The following is a 7130-nucleotide window of genomic DNA, read 5'->3' as shown; positions in this document are numbered from 1 at the left end:
TAATTAATATGCCAAAATTAGGTTAGACCATTCTGGACATGTGAAATTGAGTTTAGTACTTTCAAATATGGTTTTTAAAAGCCGGACAAAAATAAATGCCTTCAACGTCTTTTCTTTCTCCAACCGAGCATAAATGTCCTTCCTATGAAATTTCACTTCTTCCTGCTGTTATACATGACATAATACCACTTATTTTCCAAGGGGAGGGAGGAAAAATAATAACAAGACATTCCATTAGCATTTTGAAATCAGGTATTTAATAATCAAGCAAAAAAGAAAAGAAAGAAAATACAATGAAAGAGATATAATCATCCATACGTTTTAGGACCCAAATAATTCAATGGCAAAATGAGGAGAATTATTTATTTTTGGACCAATTTCAGGCACTTAAGATTTTTCTTGGCCCGTTGATTAAGGTGAAGATATAATAGGAAATTCAGAATTTTCTTTTCTGGAGGAGAGGCAGAAAGGACATGTCCGGCCCAGAGAGAGGCAGCAGGAAAACTCCATCACCACCAAAGGCCGAGACACGCGGCGACTTCGTGGTTCCCTCCGTTCTTCCGCTCTAATGAAATTCCGCCTGATACATCTGCCATGGCGCTCTGTTAATTACTTTTCTATTTATCTAGTAGACCTACAGTGGAAAGCAATCTATTGCCAGGGAATTGTTTGACTCCTATGCTAAGTAGACGGCATTCCGATCCAGTGAGGTTGACAGCAGCCCGGGCGAACTTTTATCTCGTTGCCACGTTAAATTAGCACCGAGCGGGTTTAGATACAAGAAGGTGTTGGGGTTGTTTTTTTCTTCTTCTTCTTCTTTCTTCTTCCTCCTCCTTCCTCCTCCTCCTCCTCCCCCACCTCCTCCTCCTCCTTCTTCTTCTCGGCACTCTCTGCTGTCAGGAAGGCCCTGCTTCTTTTTCGCTGAAGATGATAGGAAGGATTGAATGGAGTTTACAGGGCTGGAGCGGAGGGGCTTGTTCTGAGTACCACAGCCCGTTTTATCCATCAGGTCAAGTGGCTCCTGGAGACGGATGGGAGGGGGGTTCATGTCTGGAGAAGGATGATGCTTACAAGTCCATGATGTGGCTTTGGTCCTTTGCCCCAGGTTTCACCAAGCAGCTGTGTGAACTATGGCCACATTACTATGGGCCTTACCCTCCTTCCTCCCGTTGGGGTCTGCTTGCGGTCAGTTAAGAGGAAAATAGAGGCAGAGATAAGGCTGATCTTGGCAGTCCGCTTGGGGTTTTCCGGGAGCTGAGCAAGAAGCAGATGCCATGGTGGTCCAGCTAAGGGCAGTTGTTTCAGGCAAAGAAAGGGGCACACACCCCGCGAACCAATGGTGCATCCACGCTTCTCTCAAACCGCAGAGTGAGGTTGAGGACGGGGGCGCCCCCCATCCAAGAGCAGAAAACAAGCCTCTCTCCAGTTCAGCCTCCTGGCTTCGGGTGCTCTGTTTCGCTCTGTTTAAGACTGTAAGGAGCCTGGTCTCTTTCTGGAACATTAAAGTAGCCAAGAAAAGAGGCACAGTTGGGGGAGCAGCAGAAAGACAAGCTGACAGTCAGAAGTCTACTTCCTGTTTCCATCTTTTAGGAAGACTTCCTTCCTTTATTCAAGTCACCACTAAGTGGCTGGTTGTTCTGTTCCAACTGCCAATGAGGGACTGCATCGGATGGAGCCTGGGCCTTGGAGGGCCACCCTCCTGGCCGCCTGGTCCAGGCGCACCTCCCTCCACGCTGGTCTCTGAGCTTCCTCCAGTGTCTGCGCCTGGCTCCTGCCTCCCCAGTGTCATGGTGCCTTCTTCCCTGACCCGATCACCCAAGGCCTTCGTTTCCATTGACCTTCAACCCCAGGAAGGCCCACACTGGCTCCCCAGGGCCCACGCGGGTGACACCCTGGCTCTGAGACTTAGGAAGACTCGCCATGCCATCTTTACCAGCTGGTATTTGCCTTGAAAGCGGGATTCCCATGTGGCACAGGAGAGGTCCTTCTGCAGGTCCTGGTGCCAGATTTGGGGACCCCAGAAAGGGAACGAGGAGCTGCAGGCATCCTGGCAGCCCCCGGTGGGTCCCCCGTGGATCCATGTCCCTGTCCTTCCTCTTCCTTCCTTCCTGGGGCCCCCTTCTCCTGTGGCTGCCTCCCAGCCCAGGCCGTGTCCCCAGCTGCAGAGTTGGCTCCCGTCACGGGGGCCAGTACAGCCTCTGGGACAAGGGGAGCACCCGTGTTCTCCCAGACCACCCTCCCCAGGGCTGCTCCCCGCCACCCTTGCCTCCTTGTCACCTGGGCTGTCAGGGGTACAGACACCATCTCACGATGGGAGTGCTACTTCTGTGAGGGTAAAAGCAGACGCTCTCTCTTTTCTTCTCCAGTGGGAGAGTCCATTCCTCATCAGAGTCTATTAATCTTATAAACAGCTGTGAAGCTGAAGAGGCTGAATCGAACAGCTGAGGCTTTAAAGAAGTTGCAGCACCGTAGCCATTATTATAACGACGTCCCGTGATGTATAATCATGTCTCTAGGTGACCAGGCACAATTCTTTAGGTCTGAGAAATTGTAACTGATGTGTGTTGGGGGGAGGGGTACATATCAGGCAGCCTCCCAAAAGCTTGTGCTCATGACTGGCCATCCTCAGGTCCCCCGTCTGGGGGACACCTATTCTTTGGGATGAAGTCTCAGGCACCTTCATCCTGAACCTGGCAAACCCCGCAGGCTGGACAGGACCTCTTCCTCTTTCCATCCTGTGGGCACCGGACCCAGGGAAGAGGAAGAGAGATGTGCCGCCGTCTCCTTCTGTCAAGACCTGCTTGTTTGTCTGTCTCTTAAATGTGGTTCAGAGGCATTTAAAAAAAAAAAAAAAAGAGGGAATTTATCTTTCTTCCCAGATGCAACAAACAGATGCTGGGGACCAGAGACCTTGCATAGTCAATAAAAGATAAGTTATAAAATCTATAAAAGTGCTGAAAGAAATCAGAATTTCAGCAAATTCCAGAGTTGTTTTTTTTTTTCAGGCTGCTCCTTTTGATCAACTGTGGGGAGAGGGGAGGAAAAGCCCGTCGTGCATATATTCCATCTGTTATTCCGGCATGGGATGTGTGTGGTGGAAGGAGCAGAGGATGGAATGAAAAGTGGAGCTGTGATATTGACAAAGCAGAAATGGCGAATGGAGCCAGTGATACAGACAAAGATGTCATAATCAATTAGCATTTAACTTTTTGCAAAGATCTGGGAGGCAATGGATTCTTTCGATTTTAATGTGCGTCTTCAAAGTGATTTTGTAAGCTATTTCAATGATGCTCCCTTCTTACAACTCTACACAATTTGATTACACAAACCAACCTCCAATCCTCGGATGTGCAAATACAGCATCAAAACGATTTTGTCCATATTTTGCTAGAATTTGCTGTTTGTCACGAGGATGAGAAGTGACACAGATTGCAGCAGGGCACGGATAATCCATTTGTCTGGTGCACTGAGGCCATTCAGCCTTGAAACAACCACTTCTTGAGAATCAGCCTTAAGAATCAAACTTTGGAAGCCAGAGACAGGGCAGCGATCAGGGTTTGGAGTCAGACTGCCTTGGTTCTAATCCCGGAACTGCCAGGATGCTGAATTTGCCAATTAAACTATTAGAGCCGGGAGTTTCTGTTGTGGCTCAGTGGGTTACGAACCTGATTAGTATCCAGGAGGATGTGGGTTCGATCCCTGGCCCTGCTCAGGGGGTTAAGGATCCAGCGTTGCTGTGAACTGTGGTGTAGGCTGCAGACAAATCCTGTGTTGCTGTGGCCATGGTGTAGACCCCCAACCACAGCTCTGATTGGACCCCTAGCCTGGGAACTTCTGTATGCTGCAGATGTGGCCCTAAAGAGCAAAACAAACAAACAAAACCTTTTAGACCCTCAGTTTCCCCACCTGCAATGTGGGAATAAGGAGACGAAGTTCACAGAAATGTAAGGATTAGCAATTCGAGTGAAAACAGCTGGCAGAACTCGGAGAAAACACTCATGGCAGCAGCTCCTGTCCTGACGTATTATTACTACTATTACTTCGACTGCTACTGTTACGACATTACTGTATTACTACTACTGTTACTATGACTACTACTGTTACTATCGCTGTTACTATGACTAATACTATTACTCTATTACTACCACTGTTGCTATGACTAGTGATGAAACCTGGGTTATTTCTTTGGCCAAGTTATTTTTCAAGCAGGCATCAAGTGATACAGTGATGTGGAGATTGTGTCACTGGCTGAGCTGTGTGGTGGTCTCGGATGGGAGGATGACTGCAGTGCTTCTGGGAGGGGTGGTCTCCAGGAACCACTAGGCTGGAACGGCAGATTGCCCCCACACCCTGCATTTTTTCAACTCCCCCTGTGGAGCAGACACTGTGCTAAGGATTGAGGAGATAAGAACATAGATTTGGAGCCATGATCTTTGACCTCTAGGAGTTCACAGTCATTGTGGGCGAGAGAGGGAGGTAAAAAGTTACAGCCATAGAATCAGCATCCATTGAGCGTGTGAGTCTATGAGGCTCAGTAATCAGCCCAGAGAGGCATCCAGTTCTGCTGGAGGCCAGCTAGGGGTGTGCTGCGATGCACAGGGCGGCCCCCCAGCATCCAGCATGCCCAGGTTGAGCTGAGCAAGCACTTGGGGCACCCAAGACAGTGCATCCCCGAGGAGCCCCAGGCGAGTCACCTTTCTGTGCCCTTAAGGTGGAGGGAGAGGAGTCTGGGTGTGCAGGAAGGGGTCCATCATGAAGGACCTCGCAGGCCCCCATGAGCTGTTTGTTCCTGCGTGTGTGTTCCTTAAACCTCGCCTAAAGTAGACTCCATCTGCCAGATTGGGATGCAATGGCCCGAAAGAGCTCCTGTATTATTCTACAAAGTCAGAGAAGCTTTGCTTCTTTTCACAATTAAAATAAAAGCCAAGGACCTGGTCTTTTCCCCTTAAAGTTGCAAACCGGTGCTTTGGGGAGAACAGCACTGATGTGTGACCCAAGATGAGAAGCTGGAATGGGCAGGGCGGCCCCTGAAGACTTTTGAAAAAGGGAGTGGTGAGCAGATGTGTGGGTTCGGGTCCTCGCCTCACACGGCCTGCACCAGGGTGGGCCACTCAGCAGCGCTGACAATCCAGGACACATTTGTGATCTGAGGCCACTGGGATCCAAGGTCATGACTGGTTTTGAGCTGTCTGCCAGCAGCAGTGAATCAGAGGGGCAGGGTCCATTCGCAGAAAGGTCGCTGGGCGGGGACACCAAGGCCTTCGGAAGGCTCTGGTTCTGCTGCTCACTGCCTGTGTGACCTGAAGAAAACCATGTGCCCTCCCTGGCCACAGGTGACAATAGGAGGCGCGGTGAGAAGAGCCTGCAGGCTCCCAGCCTTCGCATGGCTCGCCTCCCTCCCAGCAGCTCAGTGACGGGCTTGGGGGAGGCCCCATGGAATTCAGCAGCCGTGAGTTTAATTTTCCACTTTCATAACTTCATTCCTTTGAGTCTTGAGAACTCTTTGGCCTTCAAGAGTCCCTTATTATTATACAAATCTCCTGAATCCCTTATCAGCTGACGTCTTAGGCTGCAGAGAACCCTTCAGCGAGTATTAACAGGAACGCAACTTAGGAAAACGAGAGAAGCCAGCTTTCATGACAAGAGTACAAATACCGTTCGTGTTTTCTCAAACGTATTTACTTACCTGTTCGTTTAGGTGAGGCGCTTTCTCTCGGGAGTCGCAAAGCCTTTCGCAAAACCAGAGATGGGTGTTTCCTACCTGCCAAGGAGAGAGGAGCATCGTGGAGCCGAGGACCTCTGTCCCCCTGTCCCCTGGGGTCAGGGGGCTGGGAAGCATCCTTGCTGTCCACCGGTAAACCCTTAGTTCCTCCCATCTGTAAACTAAGGAGTTGAAAGAGATGGACTCTGTGGCCTGTCGATGCCACACTCTCATGACTCTGAGACAGGAGCCTGTGGCCCTGAGCTGCCTCAATGCTGACAACTGGAAACGTAGCCCAGCTGAGCAAAGAGCAGGCCAGGGCGGCAGGGAAGTGAAACCCTGGCTTGAATGTGCTGTTCGGCTCAGTAAATAACTGACGAGGGAGGAGAATGGCCCCAAACTGCAAGTTGCCCCATTGAAGGGAGGAAACCAGAGAGCATGGGGGGAGGGGCAGGAGGGGTCCCAAGAGGAGGGGATGGAAGGCTCGTGGTGGGCATCGCAGGGACCCCTTAGGAAAGCAGACTGATAAGCCTAATTGGGGATGGGGGTTCTGGACTCACAGAGCACTTGTGAAACGAGTTCTTCCTTTTCATCCACACTTTACTGCAATCACAGCACCAGGCGGTTCTCAAGGGCAGCCCAGGGGCCTGAGCCTGCGGCCGTCAGGCCATTTGCGTGTGTCTCAGCTCCCAGCATCACCTCCCAGCCCTCTCCCATCCCATCTGTGCCCTGGTTTGGTTTGTCCCTGCACCCCCCCCAAGAGTAACCCTTTTTTTTCTTTTTCTTTCTTTCTTTCTTTTTTTTTTTTTTTTTTTAAGGCTGCACATGCAGCATAGGTAAGTTCCCAGGCTAGGGGTCTAATTGGAGCTGCGCCGCCATCCTGCACCACAGCCACAGCAACTGGGGATCCGAACTGCAACTATGACCAACACCACATCTCACGGCAATGCTGGATCCTTAACCCACTGTACTGGGCACAGAACCTGCAGCCCAGTGCCCCCCAAGAGGCTGCTGATCCCCTCGTGCCACAGAGGGAGCTTCAGAGTCACCCTTTATGCATGATCCAGTGCCTGGTTCTCCCTGGAAGGAAGCTGGAGTCCCGGTGTGAGCAGGTGTGGAGGCAGAGGCTGTGGTGATGCAGCTGATGGCAGGATCTGGCTCCAAGGCTGGGCCCCGGCTGATCTGACGCCCTGAGAAGCCCTTGGGAGGTTGGAGGCATATCGACAGACGCTTTATCATTTTGAGCATTAAAAACTTAGATTTGTTATATATGAAATATTCATAAGTTGGCCCAGTTTCACATTTTATTGATTGATGCTGAGAAATCCGCGTTTCAGCAACACGAGTCATGGCTACCAGAAGAAGACCTTGTTAGGGAATTGGCTTTGCTGGGGTCTCAGACCGCAGCTCCCCTCACATCAGAGAGCAT

At 50.5% G+C, this 7130-nt stretch overlaps 1 long non-coding RNA gene across 1 annotated transcript; it reads right to left on the bottom strand.

The window, feature by feature from the left end:
• Positions 239-6505, bottom strand: LOC110259875. Its single transcript, XR_002342275.1, has 2 exons — positions 5687-6505; positions 239-3128 (listed from the first exon to the last, which is right to left on the bottom strand). It is a non-coding gene; the product is annotated as an uncharacterized LOC110259875 (long non-coding RNA).

The sequence above is a fragment of the Sus scrofa genome, chromosome 1 (genome assembly GCF_000003025.6).
Source record: "Sus scrofa isolate TJ Tabasco breed Duroc chromosome 1, Sscrofa11.1, whole genome shotgun sequence".
Taxonomy (NCBI): Eukaryota; Metazoa; Chordata; class Mammalia; order Artiodactyla; family Suidae; genus Sus; species Sus scrofa.
This window is presented reverse-complemented; position numbering and strand designations above follow the sequence as displayed.